Here is a 17,601-nt window from a genome sequence, read left to right as displayed (position 1 = left end):
TTGAAGTTAATGAAGGCTTTTACCTATAGATCTGGCGTTAAATCATTGTGATTGCCTGAGTGCCCACAATATGGTAGGCGCTGACAGAGCTGACAGAAAGGAAAGAGAATTAAGCAGAATTGGAAATTAAGGAGGGGAAGAAGGAGAAGGCATGGGAAAGAAGGAGGGGCGAGATACCAAATCGAGATAGTAACTTCAAAACACCTCATTAGGAAAATGGGGCAGTTAAGAAAGAACTCACCAAGTAATCTGCTTAAACTTTAATTAATAATGCATTTTTATATATTTATGTGGCACACTTTCTCTAGGGAACCCAATGTGCTTAGCAAACATATTATATAATTAACTCTCTCATATCTGAGTGAAGTGGAGAGGCAGCAGAGTTACTCCGTAACTGGTTGAGCAGATTGGCGGGTGACAACTAGATGTCTTGCTTGGGAGAGGAAAGCCCATGTGTCACTTACCGGATGCCACAAGCACATGATCTCTCTGGGGGCCTAGTACTGTAAGGCTCTGTCTTAGCACCTTCCTAGAATAAGCAGTTTTTGTTTAGATAGACAGATAATGAGGATACATAGATGGAGATAAATAGGTATGAATGACTGTAGCAATCAAGGATGTTTTGAGGGGGGGGATGTTATTTAGAACAAAGTCAAACAGGGTATATTTTAAAAAAAAATACTGCCTTCAAGACAAAAGATAAAAGGAAGTATTTCAAATCAGGAATATTGATTATGGCATTAAATAAAATGAATTTGCAGAGGCCAAATGCCAAATGATGAGACATAACATTTGCTAAGTTGTGTTTAAACGCATTTTGAGTTCCTAAATTGTATCCTCAATGTACTGTTGACAGGATACCATTTAGAAAAAAAAATACCTTTAACACGAATGGTATAAATATCTCTCCAAAAAGTACAAATGCATCTGCCAAACCAGGGGAAGGTAAAAACCAAACAAAACTTAGGAAATTTAAAAATAAAAAACAAGAAGCGAAAGTGGCACCTGCTCAGATGCAGTGAGTGTGGCTTCAGCGTGAGTTAGGTGGTCACGTACTTAAGATTCATGCCTTCATGGCCTACATCCCTTTGATCAACTACGAGAACAGACTTTTGTTCACCACATCCTAAAACCAGTAAATTGGAATCTCCATACACAGAAGGGCAGACATAATCCTTGGAGACATCATGGTAATTAAAACCACAACCTGCATTGCTTGGACACACATAGTAGCCTACAGGAAGTTTCAATGCTGGAGAGGGGTTTTTCAAGTCTTTTTTTTTTTCCTTATGAGACTGTCAGCCTGACTGGAATGCAGTAGTATGATCACAGCTCACTGCAGCCTCGAACTCCTGGGCTCGAGTGATCCTCCCACCTCAGCCTCCTGAGTAGCTAGGACTACAAGCACAGCCACCATACCTGGCTAGTTTTTTTAAAAAAAATAAAAAACGTGAACACAGGGTTTCACTATGTTGCTCAGGCTGGTCTCAAACTCCTGGGCTCAAGTGATCTTCCCACCTCAGCCTGCTGAGTTGCTAGGATGACAGGCACAGCCACCATGCCAGGCTCCTTATCTTTCTAAAATGAAATATGAACTTACATCAAGACCACTGTCAGGAAAGTATAGAGGGAAGGGTGGTGAGGTGGAAGGGAAGAAGCTTTTTTAAAAGCAAACAAAACCACTCTATTGATTCTTAACTCTCCACCTGATTCCTGACTACTTTCCATATTTATTTTATTCTACCTTTTTAGGGGAATTTTTTTCCCCTTTTTTTTAAGAGAAGGAACTTGGCATGTGGGGTAGATTGGTTCTAGCCGATACTCCACAAATTATCAATCAAAAGCCCTTAAATAAGTTTCTTGACCCATCTGAGCTGGCTTTATTTATCGAAAATAATGGTAGCAACTTTCAGGATTGTCCTGAGGATTATATGAAATGGTGGCTGAGAAAGTGCTTTGCAAATTACACAGATGTGTGGGGTTATTGGTATCAATTTTGGACAGGGATGAAAGTCTTCCAGCTCATTGCACAGACACTTCTGAGAGTCAGGTCTTCATCCCCCTGCCCTCTTCCAGACAGACATCCCATGCTACTGCCACTGGAAAGTTCCCAAATCACACTCCAGTTTAAAAGACGTTGGTCTTATTTTATTACTTTCTTCACCCTTTGGACTAACCCAAGTTTAGCTGGCTAATTTCAACATTAGTCAGAGATCAGTCTTTAGCCTTAATATAAACCAACCCGACATTTTCCTGCTTAATCCTCCTGCTTTAAGTAGCACAGAGCCACAAAGACAAAACAAGATCCCTCTTTTTGTGTTCCTTCAGGGGCTGTAGGTAAATTCTCCTTCACAAGATATACATGCAGGCTGCCTGGGGGGACTTTTCTCTAGAGCTTTCTGATATTCAGACCAACTAAGGTTTTCTAACTCCATTCACATTTTTAGTATACGCTATGGTCTGAATGTTTTTGTCCCTTCTCTGCAAAATTCATTCATTAAAATCCAATCCCCAAAGCGATGGTGTTAGGAGCTGGGGCTTCAGGAGGTGATGAGGTCACGAAGGTTCTGCCCTCATGAATGGGATTACTACCCTTATATAAAGAGTCTCCAGAGAGCTTCCTCCTCCCCTTCCACCATGTGAGGACACAGTGAAAAGGCACCCTCTGTGAACCAGGAAGTGGGCCCTCACCAGATACCAAATTTACTGGCACGTTGATCTTGGACTTCCCAGCCTCTAGAACTGGGAAATAAATTTCTGTTGTTTATAAGCCACCCAGTCTATGGTATTTCATTAGGGCCGCCCCAGTGAAGACAGTAGATACAGTTTATACTTTCTAATCTAAAATACCAAAAGCTTTCTCAAACCATGGAAGCCATGGTGATATTTTTAGGTAATATTTTATTATTCCCATTATGAATTTATTCAAAGATTCATATCCTTATCTACATAAAATATCTATTACATATGTTATCTATAGCTATATGAATTATATCTCTACATCTATCTATATAATGGGTTCAAATTCATCTATACCTAATCTCAACTCACCAGATTTAAATTTATGGTGTTTAGTGTTTCTGTGAAGCATCTTGCATCTCCAATTATATAAAAGAAACATTTGAGGACCTAACCAATTTATCTAAAGAAATAGGCCAAATACGCCAGGCATAGTGGCTCACGCCTGTAATCCCAGCATTTTGAGGTCAGGAGATTGACACCCTCCTGGTCAACATGGTGAAACCTCATCTCTACTAAAAATACAAAAATCAGCTGGGTGTGGTGGCACGTGCCTGTAATTCCAGCTACTCAGGAGGCTGAGGCAGGAGAATCGCTTGAACCAGGTAGTCGGAGGTTGCAGTGAGCTGAGATTGCACCACTGCACTCCAGCCTGGCGACAGAGGGAGACTCCGTCTCAAAAAGAAAAAGAAAAAAAGAAAAAAGGAAAAGAAATAGACCAAATACTGGGAAAGACCTGATAGCCTCAAGGTGAAGTCACACTCCTCAAACCATAACACCAGACCCCCAATTGCAATCTCATTAAACCTCACCACAGTCTGGTGAGGGATTCAGCGATTGCTTTTAGTTTTATTTTCAGAAAAAAAGACTGTGAAGATCCAAGGAGATCTGGCCATTTTTCAAGGTCATACACCTATAGCATGGCAAAAAGGCAGGAAGCCGAGTATCTTCAGCCCACACATTTGCAGTAGCCCCAGTTGGATGGTGATTTCTGTCCGAGCAGAGGACGCCGGGCAGTCGACCCCTGTCAGAGAGCTTCACTCTCTTGGGAAATTTTGCAACGCTTTTCCAATTCCTCCAGACTACAGTTAAGCATCCAAATGATTCTATTCTAGCTTTTAATACCTTCCCATCTCCCACCAAAACTGAGGTAGGAGAAATATTTAAAGTCTCAAGAGCACAGGGAGCAAACAACCGTTTCCTTTTTTGTTCCTCTGCAGATGAAGAAATAGCAAAGCTGTTTTTGCATTTCAAACTTTAAATTAAAAAGTTGACTTGCAGAATCCTGAGCTCCACTTTCCTCAGTGAATGGAATGAGGTCTGCCCCTCAGTGGGGAGGTTCTAGTGAGGCTGGAGTGGAGGCATTTCCATGTACATGCTAGGCGTTTCAATAGTTTGGAAAGCAAAACTGATTTAAGGTTGAAAACCTCTAACCACATGGTATAGAACTTTTTTCTTATTTAAAACAATCCTCGAATTATTGGCCATGCTTGTTTTTATTCCACAAAACCTTCTATACCAGGTGTACTAATTATGCGTCCTCTATACAGTGTTCAAAAGTAGGGAGGATTTTGTCCCCCAGAGACATTTGGCAACGTCTGGAGATACATTTGGTTGTCACAACTGGGGATGGGGGAGATGTGTGCTAGTGGTATCTGGTGGGTAAAGGTCAGGGATGTTGCTCAACATCATGCAAGGCACAGGGCAACCTCCACGACCAAGAATGACATGGCCCCAAATGTCACGAATGCCAAGGTTGAAACCCAGCTCTATGACAATCACAGTTACTATTCAGGACAGTTTCTTTCCCCCTTCCTACCCTGTGGCCCCCAGTTCTGCCCCTGCGAGGTTTATTGCTATCTTAACATGCTATGAATTACAATAGCTTGACCCCAAAAGATTTTTCCAGACCTTTTAAATCTCTAAATGTTGAATATATGGAGTACGAAAATGCTATTATGATGTATTTTATTATTAGAATTATAAATGGAGTCAAGAGCATTTACATTTTGAATTTATCTATATTTAATCCTGGTTGTAAATCGAAGGCCCGGCACGCAAAGGCCACACATCACCTCTCAGGAGAGAGATTATGCCAACTTGGTTGGGTGCCTTGTGTTCTATTAAAGTTGAAACCAGGCTTCCCTGTCAGACTGTTATGGCTAAACACGTTCGGATCTGCAAGCAGCAAGCACAGGCTGTTCATTGTGTGCAGAAGAGAGAGCCGAGCCGGACTACTGGAGCGTGTCCCTCCGCCACCCCAGCACCCTCCCCATTATCCACTCAGGACTGGGAGGCCAGCCTGCTCGGCAGCTAACAGCTATTGGGGAACACCTGTAATTGAGTCAAGATGCCAGCCAGGGACTGTGTTGAGGCAAGAACAAGAAATTCTACAGCACTTTCCAGTACGCTTCTGGGTATGTTTCCACAACCCACACCAAAAAACTGGGTCCTTCCCAGTCCTCCACCGATTCTTCCACGTGGCTCTGCTTCGCTGTTAGGATAAGGACAACACTCCGCAAGGGCCCACAAGGTACTGCCCACACCCTTTGCCCTACCCCATCCTACCACGCTGACCTTCATGCTAGTCATCATGTGCATTATGCTTTCCCACCACAGGGCCTTTGCACGAGCTGTTTTCATTTCTTTTCCACCCCCGCAGCCCACTTCACTTAGGTAAGGCACTGGCTCATATACAGGTCATCACTTCCTCAGTCATCATTCCCCAAGGACACTTCCCAGACCTCCCTGATGAAGGCAAATCCTTCTAATATACATTTCCACTGCACCAACTTGTTTCTTCAGAGCACTCCCACTGATGTACTTTTACAGTTGTTTGTGTACTTAATTAAATAATGTCTGGTTATGACATATCATTGTATCCTAAGCACCAAGCACAGCACTTGGTGTATAGTAGGTGCTGGGTAAGTATTTGTTGCCTGGCCATTTAATTTTTTTAAACGAACAGTTTTTTTGTAAATGAAAGAACAAACGAATGAATGAAACTATTGTAAGATCTGAAACCTGGATCAAAGTCACAGGTATGAAACTGTGCGTGTGCTTGCGTCTGGCTAACCATTCGGATTGTCAGTTTCGGTTATTGAAAGGAACAGAAGAGAAATCTTGTCTATAAAACACGGAACGGAGAAAAAAGTGGATACCTCACTTAGAGCGTCATTAAGTTAGAGAACAACTCCCACACTCTGCTCTAAGATGAAGCCAACATCCAGATTCTCACTGCAAACTTGGCTCCCCTAGAATTCTCTGTTCTTCCTTCCCCTGTGCCCGCTGCTTTCTAAACGTGAAATATCCACAGCTGCGCCGTTGCTTTACTTTTTTTTTTTCTTTTTTTCTTTTTTTTTCTGGAGAGGTTAACCTTCCTTCTTCAGTTGTCTGTTGTGCAGTACCCAAGAGGCCAACATTACCGTTTGAGATATTTAAATATGACTTTGAGAAACGAGTCTGTCTTAGATATAAAAGCCCACAGTCACCATGATGAACATGACTGCAATGTTTAAAATTCCTAAATAAAGAGATGCAGCACTTTCTGCATATTCATTGCTGACATGAATATTATATATGATGCCTGTTTTTGTAAGCATTCAGATAAAGCAGTAGGAGAGAATGTGGATTTACTTATTTTTATCAATGGAAACAACTCCACTTGACCAAAGGAAGAATTGTTTCCTCTAGTATAAAGAGCAGTATGTACACGGAAGGCAATTCTGTGTATTAGTCTCTGAGCAAAGCTTTATTTTTATAGGATTGTGTCATTTTATGCACAGTCCCCAAGTGCCTTGTCAGTGACAGCCACTCATTAAATCATTTAAACTATCATATAAAAATAAAGATGGATTTTAAGCTACACTGAGCCAGGCAGTAGGTTAGCAAATACTGATTGCTCCCCGTGGGGTCCCAAGTATTCTTTCAGGTGATGGAAGTACATATGAAAGAAGTACATGGTCTGTTACCTTTGAAAGGACTTAGGGACTAATCAAAGCCACAATCAGATGAACCTCTAATCAAAGTAAAATTATCCAGATAAATGCTGTCTTTTCAAATTGGATTGAAGGTCAGCAGTGAATCAGTCTTCAGACTCAGCCAATAAGGTGGCAGGCACTATGCTGGACAGAGAAGGTACACTGTTCCATCAGTGGTAAACAGTTTAGCAAAAGGTTAGAAAGTCATGAAACTGAAAGAAGAACCTCCAAGAGGTCAATGTGGTTGATGCACAACTGAACTCCAACTTTGTGGCAGTTGAAGGCACAAGAATAAACTTGGTGCCTCTTCCACAAGATTCATTTCCTCTTTTTGGCAAAAAATTCTATAAATTTTCAACATGGAAATGAACATGAGTGTCTCGTGGAGAAGAATAAAAATAAATCTGAAAATGTGGAACAACAAAGAATTCCTGTAGACTAGAGATGGGAGTGCAGGTTGGTTCAACCACTCTGGAAAGGTCTTTGAACTATCAGAGAGTTGAAATACGTTGAAATATGTAAAAACCATCATCCAGTAATTCACTTCTAGATATATATGCCCCAAATTCATGCTCACATGTACCAACAGATATTTGTAAGACTGTTCATGGCAGGTTTATATATAATAACAACGGGATACAACTTAAATGCCCATCAACAATGATATACATAAATAAATGTTGGTGTACTCATATATACATATATTGAGTATACTATACTATTGGCATACTACACGGCATGAAAATGAGTAACCAAAGACCACACAGGGCACCACAGATGAATCTCACAAACATTATGTTGAATGAAAGAAACCATATACGAAGGAATTTGTAGTGTTTGATTATATTTACATAAAATTCAAAAACAGGCAAAATCAAATAATAGTATTAGCAGTCAGAAGAGTGGTTGGTTTCCTTTGAGGAGAAGATAGTGAAGCATTTGTTTATCTGGAAGTTATACATTTTGTGATAATTTCTTGAACTGTATGTCTATTTTCTGTGTACTTTTTAGAAGGTACATTACACATAATAATATTTCAATGATTAAAACATCTTCTCTAAAGCATGTGACCTTTTGAAAATAAAAACACTATAATTCAAAGAAATATATTGCTTGTCAGTGGGACTTCTGCCCCAGATTTTCTGAAATACATGTTCATCCTTTGTCCTTAAGTTCAAGAGCCACTGGCATGGGTGGTGGGAGTGGGAAGAAGCAGTTTTCATCTAAGGTGCTGGTCAGGGATTATCATATAAGATCCAGGAGCTGGAAGGCAGGTGGCAATTGACCAGATTGTTTTTCCAAGCCCAGGGGTGACTCCATCAGGGACATTATTTTCTGGGGATTGTGCCAAATATAAGCATGAGACCAGGGGTTGCCTGAAAAAGCTAGAAACAAGTTAATCAGAGGCAGAAACTGGAGTTAAAGAGAGAAGCCGGAGAGCAGAGCCAAACAAATGGCACCAAATGACAGATATCACTGGTGTGCAGTAAAGGGGAAGCAACTGGAGACACGTTGCGGAGGAGTCCAGGAGCAGGCTGGAAAATAGAAAGAAGGGTTGAAAGTTGGGGGTTGGGTGGGACGAGGCGCTGCTCTCCCACACTGCCATGTTACAGCATTAAGACTCCGAGGAGTCAGAGAATTCTGAATTTGAACTTGGACTTCCAGGTGTTGAAGAAGGTCTATTTGTCAAGGTAGGAGGATACGGCACATTTTGTTTAGCTTGCTGTCTTGATTTATAACTTCCAAATATTTGGTTGTATGGCAGGCTGGTCTCCATTTGTAGTCTTGCCCCAGGATCTGAAAATATCAGATATTTTGCTAGGGTCCTACATTCTTCATTTAGGAGAGACTGCTTCTGTGGCAGAGAGTACATTCTGACCACTACTCTAGTTCATCAAGATTTCTTTGGAACACGGATTCTGACATATCAATGTCACTTTTAGCCGTCCTCCGTCCTGTAGCTATGGGCAAACCCCACATCGAGAAACATAGTTTCTAGTTCATTTATGCCAGTGAAAATGCTGAACAGGACGGGAGTAAATCTTCAGTCTTGTAGGAGCACATTAGATATTTCCCTAAGATTGATGTCAACCCATTCATGCACACGCTGTGGGGGCAGCTGTTTGACCAACACAACTACCTAATCAGTTCTGTCCTGCCAATAAGGATATGATAAAAAGGTTCTCGAATACTGCTGCAGTCAGTATACGTGGGGTCATGGAAGGCTGCTGACCTCATACGTGGGGACTTTTGCAGAGAAGAGATGGAGTGGCTTGACAAGACTTGCCGGTTTCTAGAACTCACTGTCTCTCTCTCTTTTTTTTTTAATGTGATCCTCCACCCTATGCTCCACAACTGACTTTGTGAGAGCAGTTGAATTTGGCCACTTAATAAAGGCAGAGGTGAGCAATACAGAAGGTAATGAGGCAAACCTTCTAGGTAGTCTTCCAAGTTTCTGGCCTGATGGGAAAGATGGCAATGACTTTGGAGAACCAAAAGTCAAGAGTCAGCAAGCTTTTTCTGTAAAGCACCATATCATAAATATTTCAGGTCTTGTGCATCAGTCTCTGTTGCAGCTATGCAACTCTGCTGTGAAATCACTCCTAGTGCAATGATCAGCCATAGACAACACGAAATGAATGGTCATGGCTGTGGTTCAATAAAACTTTACTGACAAAAATAGGTAGTGGGTCAAATTTGATATGGCTATAGTTTGCCAACGTCTGTTTTCAAGTATAATCACTCCCTGAGACTAAGCAAAGGACATCAAGAAATGGGCTAATCTTCTGAGTTAGTAAGTAAAACAATGACAACACCATGTGTCATATTAAAGATGGCCCTCGTTGTGCTGCCCTGCTCTGCAGCTCAGAGACCATCAGAAGAATCCAAGTAAAACACCAATCTCCTTGCACCCTTCCTAACCTGAGAATCTTCTGGGCTCCTGTTTACACTGGCTTTGCCTAAACACTCCTGCTTTCTTTCCCAGCCTCACCCTTTGTCCCTGTCACATACACCATGCTGTCCAGTCATACAGAGCTCTTCTCTGATCCCTCGTTAGCTGTGCAGAGTCATGCCTCCAAACCTTACCCCGTGTTGTTCCCCCTGCTGAAAAAACTCCCTTGTTGCTTTCAAACTCTTACTCATCCTTCAAGGGACCATTCAAATGTCTCTGCCTTGAAGTTTGCCAGGCACCCTTAAGTTGGGTTAATTTTCCTTCTTCCATGTTCTCATAGCACTTTGTACAGAACCATACTTCATCAACACAACTTCAGAGTGATCCCTTCTAACTCATCTCTGATAGTTTAACCTTCTTGTGTATAGTATTTAAAAAATCTGTTTGCTCCTTTCTCACTGGGATGTGAATTCTTTTCAGACACAGGCTACACCTTATTAATCTTCTCTCACCCCAGGGTTAGCACTGAATCCGGCACAGAAAGGATGTGGAGCACATGTTTGCACAATTGTTTAACTCATGGCAGAATCTGCTCGTGCTCACACCACTGGGGCTCCATGGAGTGATTCACAGTTTAGATTGTCTGCTATTTTTATAAGACACTTTCAGCAGCTTAATAACTGGCTCTTCCTGACAAGGCATTTGGGAACTGTGCATAAGTGACAGAATAATACTAAAATCAAATCAAGTTCAGAGATAAATATACAAATCTCTGCTCCACCTACGTGATATGCCCCCTACGAATCACAAAATTGTTTTAGTTGATACAGCTGTTGTGTGTTTTGTACAAGGATTTTCTCTTTCGAAGATATCTCATGAAAATCTCATTCTCTTACGAAATATGAGACCATGTTACACCTTTTCCCTTTTTAAATACGTTTCCTACATCTTGTTGATTTGATCCCCAGTTCCATTTAGAACACTGAAGGGGTAATCTACGCAGTGGGACCCCAGTGGCCTCAAAGTGTGGCTGCAGTTTTTCAAAGTGCCTCGTCGAAGATCGTTCGTAGAAGTAAATCTGGGCAAGATCAGGTTCATGAAATGACACAGGTCCCTGGGCCTACTTCTACATTGTTTATCCAAGGAGAAGGTCAAATGTGTGTTTAAGATGGACACCCTGTTATGAGTTGAAGCCTGCCACATCCTCAGGTTTCCTGCAACACCCACTTTCCAGATACTGCTCTTCCTGCAAATGAGTAAGACAACAGGGCAAACAGAACTAGGAGGTGGGAGGGGCAGATGTGCAGTTATGAGGCCCTCACTCCCTCTAAAATGTGTGAGTAGTGAACCCTCACTTCCTGTAAAACTTCGGACAGTCTCATATATTTTTCCTAATTTACTCCAAGAATTCTTGGGGAAACTCTAGGCTTATAAGAATCTTCTCAGGCCAGGCGCAGGGGCTCACACCTGTAATCTCAACATTTTGGGAGGCCAAGGTGGGAGGACCACTTGAGCCCAGGAGTTCGAGACCAGCCTGGGCAACATAGCAAGAACTAATCTCTCTCTTAAAAAAAAAAAAAAAAAATTAGCCACACAGGGTGGTGTGTGCTTGTAGTCTCAGCTACTCCGAAGGCTGAGGTGGGAGGATTGCCTGAGCCCAGAGGTTAAGGCTGCAGCAAGCCATGATTGCACTCCAGCCTGGGCGAGAGAGCAAGACCCTGTCTCAAAAAAAAAAAAAAAAAAAAATACCATAACAAACAAAAAGAATCTTCTTGGCTGTCAAATCCCTGGTTGGGTAGTGGCATCACTGTTTCTTTCCCTGCATCTCAGTTCCTTCTTCTCTGGTCTCGCCTGCTCCTCCGGAATCTGCCTACGTGGACTCCCACATTAGCCTGAAGCACTCACAGGCAAACTCCTCGAGGTTAACGAGGCCACGAAACAAGAGAGAGGAAAAGAAGTGGTCAAAATTAGTTTCTTTTAGGCTGGATTGATTTCCTCTGGGCCCTGGAATTGGCAGGACATAAATAGATAATCAAAGATTTTTACTTGCCCAGGTAGAGATTATATAATCAGAGGCTGCTTCTTCCTTTGGTTTTTTTGAAACTTCACTGGAAGGAAATTCTCCTTGAGTTCTCAATGACATCGAGCATTCCTCCTCTGCTTTTACTAGGAAATCTTCATTCTCTTTAAGCCAACAGCCTTCAAAGCTAATCAGGTTATTCTATGTAAGTTAATATACACACTGGGGCTTTAAAAATACATCTTTTATGATCTTTGGGGTGTGTGTGTCTTGTGTGTGTGACAAGAGAGATCATACAATGACACAGATAACCCATTTCAAAAATAACCTTTTTTCTTCTTCAGGATCCACTGAACCCAGGAACATGACCCCCATCCCTGTCCACCACAGAGTTCAAAGATGAGCAGGTGAACCTTTCAACTCCTATTAGCAGAAGGAATGATTTCTTTCCAGTCTCCCCCATTTCAGCCCCCATTGCAGTGACTCCCAACTCTGCACCTGGCTCCAGAGCCCAAACTCTTTTTTCCACTCTCCTCCACCTACTTATGTCCCAGGCATCTCCAGTTCAACTCATCCAAGCTGATCGTCCCCTCTGTTCCACGCTCAGCCCACCAGACCTGCTCTTCCTCCAGCGTTTCCTGCGGCACTGTAAATATTTCCAATCATCCACATGAGAAATCTGCTGCCCATAGCAGCCAGGAATTCTTTTCTGCCAGGGGAAACAAGTCTTTTGTGCCCACAGCCACTAGCTCAGGCCCATGACACATTGGATCAGCCAGAGAAGCCTGGCCCAGCAGGGCGCGTCTTTCTTGCTTGTCTCCACATCTGAGCACTTTTGTCTGCTCCATTCCCCCCTCTCTTGACCTAGTTTGGCCCTTAGCTTCTTCCTTGGACTTCTGTAAACACCGGGTGGAAGTGGGCTTAGAGCATCGGGTCCCGGTCCAAACAACCTGCGTTCAAGTCCTGCCTCCACCCAGTCTTAGTTTCAGGACGTGAATGACATCATTTCATCCTCCCTCTGCCTCAGTTCCCTTATCCTTAAGTAAGAACAATGCCTAGCTGGGCGTGGTGGCTCATGCCTGTAATCCCAGCACTTTAGGAGGCCAAAGTGGACAGATCACTTGAGATCAGGAGTTCGAGACCAGACTGGCCAACATGACAAAACCCCATCTCTACTAAAAATACAAAAATTAGCCAGGCATGGTGGTGGGTGCCTGTAATCCCAGCTACTCGGGAGGCTGAAGCAGGAGAATCACTTGAACCCAGGAGGCAGAGGTTGCCATGAGCCAAGATCGCTCCATTGCACTCCAGCCTGGGAGACAGGGCAAGACTCCGTCTAAAAAAAAAGAAAGAAAGAAAGAAAAGAAAAGAAAAGAGAAAAGAACAGGGCTGGCAAGTTTTTGCTACAAAGGGCTAGATAGTAAATATTTCTGGTATTGAAAGTCAAGAAGCAAAATTGAGGCTACTAATAGGCATTTATAAAACTAGAGAGAAAATAAAGATCCACAACGTTTTCGCTGGTAGAATTCAAAATATAATAATAATTGGAACTCATAGAGAGAGTAGAAAGGTGACTGCCAGGGGCTGGGAGTGGGAGAATGCTGAGATGTTGGTCAAAGGGTACAAACTTTCGCTTATAAGATGAGTAAGTTCTGGGGTTCTAGAGTACAGGATGTACTCTAATTAATAGTTAATAGTACTGTATTGTAAACCTGAAATTTGCTGAGAATAGATCTCTAGTGTCACCACCACACACACAAAAAATAGTTACTATGTGAAGTGATGGACATGTTAATTCAATTGTGATAATTATTTCACAACATATACCAAATCGTCATGTTGTATATCTTCAATATATACAATTTTAATTTGTAAATTGTACCTCAATAAAAACAGAAAAAAGTATTATTAATTGAGGACAATTTTATTCATTTATTTACAGAATAGAGGTGGGGTCTCGCTATGTTGCCCAGGCTGGTCTCAAACTCCTGGCATCAAGTGATCCTCCTGCCTTGGCCTCCCAAAGTTCTTGGATTACAGGGGTGAGCCTCTGTACCCGAGCAAGGACAATTTTTTTTTTTTAATTCAGGCCTACTAATGAGAACAACAGAATTCTTTGTGAGGAGGATAACATTTTGTTTAATTAGGGTTTGAACTTAGTATTCCCTATCATCAAAATCAATTTAAGTGTTACATCTGTAAAAATCATTTTTAGCTCACCTGCCAAGCAAGAACAGGTGGTGGGCTCGATTTGGCCTGCAGGCCATGGTTTGCCCACTCCAGGGAAAGAATAGAAGTGATCATGCTAAGTGCTTAACACATCATGACTACCCAAAGGTTGCTAGCCACTATAATGATCTCTCACCATCCTACGCACCTTCACAGGTGGCTTCAGACGCGTACACTCTCAGGGTTTTCTTAGGCTGTCTCATACCTGAGCCTTTGCCCAGGCTGTGCTCTCAAGATCCCACCTCCTTGGAAAGGCTTTCCTGCTCCCCTCCCTTCTTCCACATCTTTCCATCCCTAAGGGACTCCCTTAATCCCTCTTCAAGCTCCTGATCCTTCCAGAGCCCCCCATCCCTGCTTCTCTCCTATTGATTATTCTTCTTCCCCCTTTCAACTTCAAGGTGACACCACGCATCACTCATGATATCTCCAGCTCTGTGCTTAATTGTACTATGTGCTCAATAAATGTTGGCTGTAATGAATGAACCTCCTACCTGCAAATGGAAGACTCAGCAGAAGCCCTCCTTCATTGCTTCACTTCCCAAGGAGCTCTTTGTTCTCAAAGCATCTGAAACATTTGGTCCTCATTTGTTTTCTTATAAATGACACATTATAGAATAACAGCTAAGTGCCTTGGCCCTGGTTACAAATTCCAGCTCCATCACTTCCTGGCTTTGCGGTTTTGTACAACTTACTTAACTTGTCTGAGCCTCAATTTGTTGGTAAAATGGTGATAATAGTGGTACCCACCTCATATGCTGTTTGCAAATTAGATTACATAAAGCATACAAAGCACTTAGCACAGTAAATACCCTACAAATGTCTGTTGCTTTCTTCACAATTTTTGAGCAATCGCCATGTTTTAAGCTCTTTTATTTTTTTTTCTTTTGAGACAAGGTCTCACTCTGTCGCCCATGTTGGAATGCAATGGTGGGATCACAACTCGCTGCAGCCTCGAGCTCCCAGGTTCAAGCGATCCTCCCTCCTCAGCCTTCTGAGTAGCTGAGACTACAGGTGTACATTGCCACGCTCAGCTAATTTTTTTTTTTTTTTTGTATATTTTGTAGAGACAGGGTCTCACTATGTGGCGCAGGCTGGTTTCAAACTCCTGGCCCCTAGTGATCCTCCTGCCTCAGCCTCCCAAGGTACTAAGATTACAGGCATGAGCCACCATGCCTGGCCATTAATTTGTTAATTTCTCACACATATGCTGTGAGGCAGGTACTACTGTCATACCCGTTCTATAGATGAGAAAACTGAGGCAGAGACATTGTTTGTGTAAGGTGACACAGCCAGTGTGGCAGAGCCAGGATTCAAACCAGGCCATCTGGTCTAAAGCTGTGCTGCTAACCCGTGTTGGTATCTTGTAGAGATATGCCTCTTCAGCAAGATTTTAGGCTCTTTGAGGGTAAGGAATGTGTTGCGGAATTCTTCATACCCTTCCTAGCGGCCGGCACAGCACCCTGCATGTGGTGCTCCTTGATACAGATCTGCTGATTCATGTACTCATCCCTCCATCACCCTAATGCGGAGGAGGGGCAGAGGGTTCTACAGAGATTTCCTCCCACCCAGGCCTGACTGCCCGTGAGCATCTTTGTGTCTTACAGAAGGGGACACGAAGGGAAGCAGAAAAGGGGGAAAATACATGAAAAGAGTGCAGGTGGGGTGTCTGGGGAGAATTTCACCTGCTCGGAAGGCGACAGTGGAATTAGAGTCGACCTCAATGAACTCCTATTTCTTCCCGTTCCGTAGAGCACCAGCCCCATCGTCAGTGAGCGGCTGTGAGGACACCAACCAGCACAGGCTGACTCTGCTGATTGTCTGTAACATGCTTGTCCCTCTTAATCAAAGTGATGTCATCCTCTGATTTCAGAAAGTGAAGGATAGCAAAATTAATGTTGGCTCAAGTGGGCTTCTAATGGCCGTGGGCGGCCGAGGGGCTGCAGGCCTGCAGGCCTGCTGCATTTCAATGATGTGCACTGGGATTTCTTCGCTAACAAGGGTGCCATAAGTCTTAATTACCCAGAACCAAGGCCTCACCTTGCTGTGTGTCCCCCGGGAGCTCCCTGCGAAGTCAGTGGGAGCTTTGCCTGCGGTTCAGCCCGGTGAAAACTTGCCTGCAAATGTTTGCAAATTACCTCGTGCACCTCTGAAGGAAACAGGAGGGAATTATTTATTTTTAGAAGGTTGGTGCAGCCGTGCCCCTGCCTCGCCTGTCACATACCTCTGTGTTACTCAAATCCCACTCCCTTCCCTCTGATTAATTCTGAACCGTGGGTCTCTTTTCTTTATGGTTGATGGATACACCTCCTAGGTCTTGCCCTCAGTCAAACTGCTGGTAATGTCCTGTTGCTCTTTCTCCTTCCTTAGGGGGCTCTCTCGAGAAAGCCTAATGCATTTTCCATTAGAGGAACTGATTTGTCCTTTCCTTTCCAGCAATGGAAAGCAATCTCCCCCATGTGGAGGATGTCAAGAGCCCCTAAATGGCTATTCCTTCTCTCTTCGGCTCTTCCTGCCTGGACTGAGGCACCCACGCCCCCGCTGCTGTGAATACTGCCCGTTAACAACACATCTGTTCCCTTCTCCTGAGACTCGCCCTGGGAGAAAAGCACCACTCACCTGGAAGAGCCGGGGAGGTTTGCCTTCCCGCTGGGGCCAGCACAAAGGCTGGCCCTCTTGCCTCGCTCAAGAGGGCAATCTGTGTCCTCATACACGCCCCAGAGCTCCCACAGGAGCAGGCTGAGGCCAAACCTCCTCTGAGCCTGTCCTGTTTGCGTTTTCCTCACACCCTTACAGGTTTCACTTGAAAGCGCTCCCTTAAGAAATTGCTTGCCCAAGGAGCCCCGTTTCTGGCTCAGCGTCTTGGCAACCCAATATAAGCCGCCTCGCTAAGCCATCCTTCCCACTGCAAGCAGAATAGTCTTTTCAAACTGCAGCCTGATCATGCCACTTCCTTTCTTAAGCCTTCAATGCCTTCCATTGTCCAGACTCCGGAGCTTCGGTCTTAATCCCCCGAGACCTGGCTCTCCTTCCATCTTCACCCTCACTTCCCAGAGAGGTCACTTCCTCCAGAGATGCCTATCCAGACCCCCTACCATAAATACTGTCGTATTGAGACTGCCCGCTTGCTTTTCTTTCTTCTCCTCTATCTTCTCCTCTAGACTGCAAATTCCTCTGGAATTCCAGAAACCTAATATGCATGTAGCACATATGAGACCTTCAGTAATTATTTGTTGATTAACAAAATTGAACTGATGAATGATTGAACTAGATACTTCATACATGTTTAATAATAACAGCCAAATGCCAACTTCAAGTTAATATTATATCAACATTTGCCTCCTTGTGATTTATCTAAAGTTCTTGTAAGTAGCAGAATTCACTGGGAATGTATTAAAATAATAACATGTTTTAACACATACATATATGCAGGTTGATTAGGGTGTCCAGTACAATCAATGTTCAGATGTTCTCTGATGTTTCAGGTTTTCATTTCTTTTGAACACTTAGTTTGTCAAAGCCTTCCCAGCCCCCACTGACCAACCTCTGACTTTCAGCAATTCTCTGTCGAATATTAAATACCTTTGCCTTCTCTCTGCATGTTCCCAACAACAACAACAACAAACAAACAAATAAACAAAAAACCTGCAATTTCAAGTGCCAGAATAGCTCTTCTTATCGGAGAAAGAAAGCCTTGAACATCAGTGAACCATACTTAAAATCTGCCATTTCACTGCTGACTT

The sequence above is a fragment of the Macaca thibetana genome, chromosome 5, assembly GCF_024542745.1.
Source record: "Macaca thibetana thibetana isolate TM-01 chromosome 5, ASM2454274v1, whole genome shotgun sequence".
Taxonomy (NCBI): domain Eukaryota; kingdom Metazoa; phylum Chordata; class Mammalia; order Primates; family Cercopithecidae; genus Macaca; species Macaca thibetana.
Note: the sequence above shows the minus strand (reverse complement) of the source record.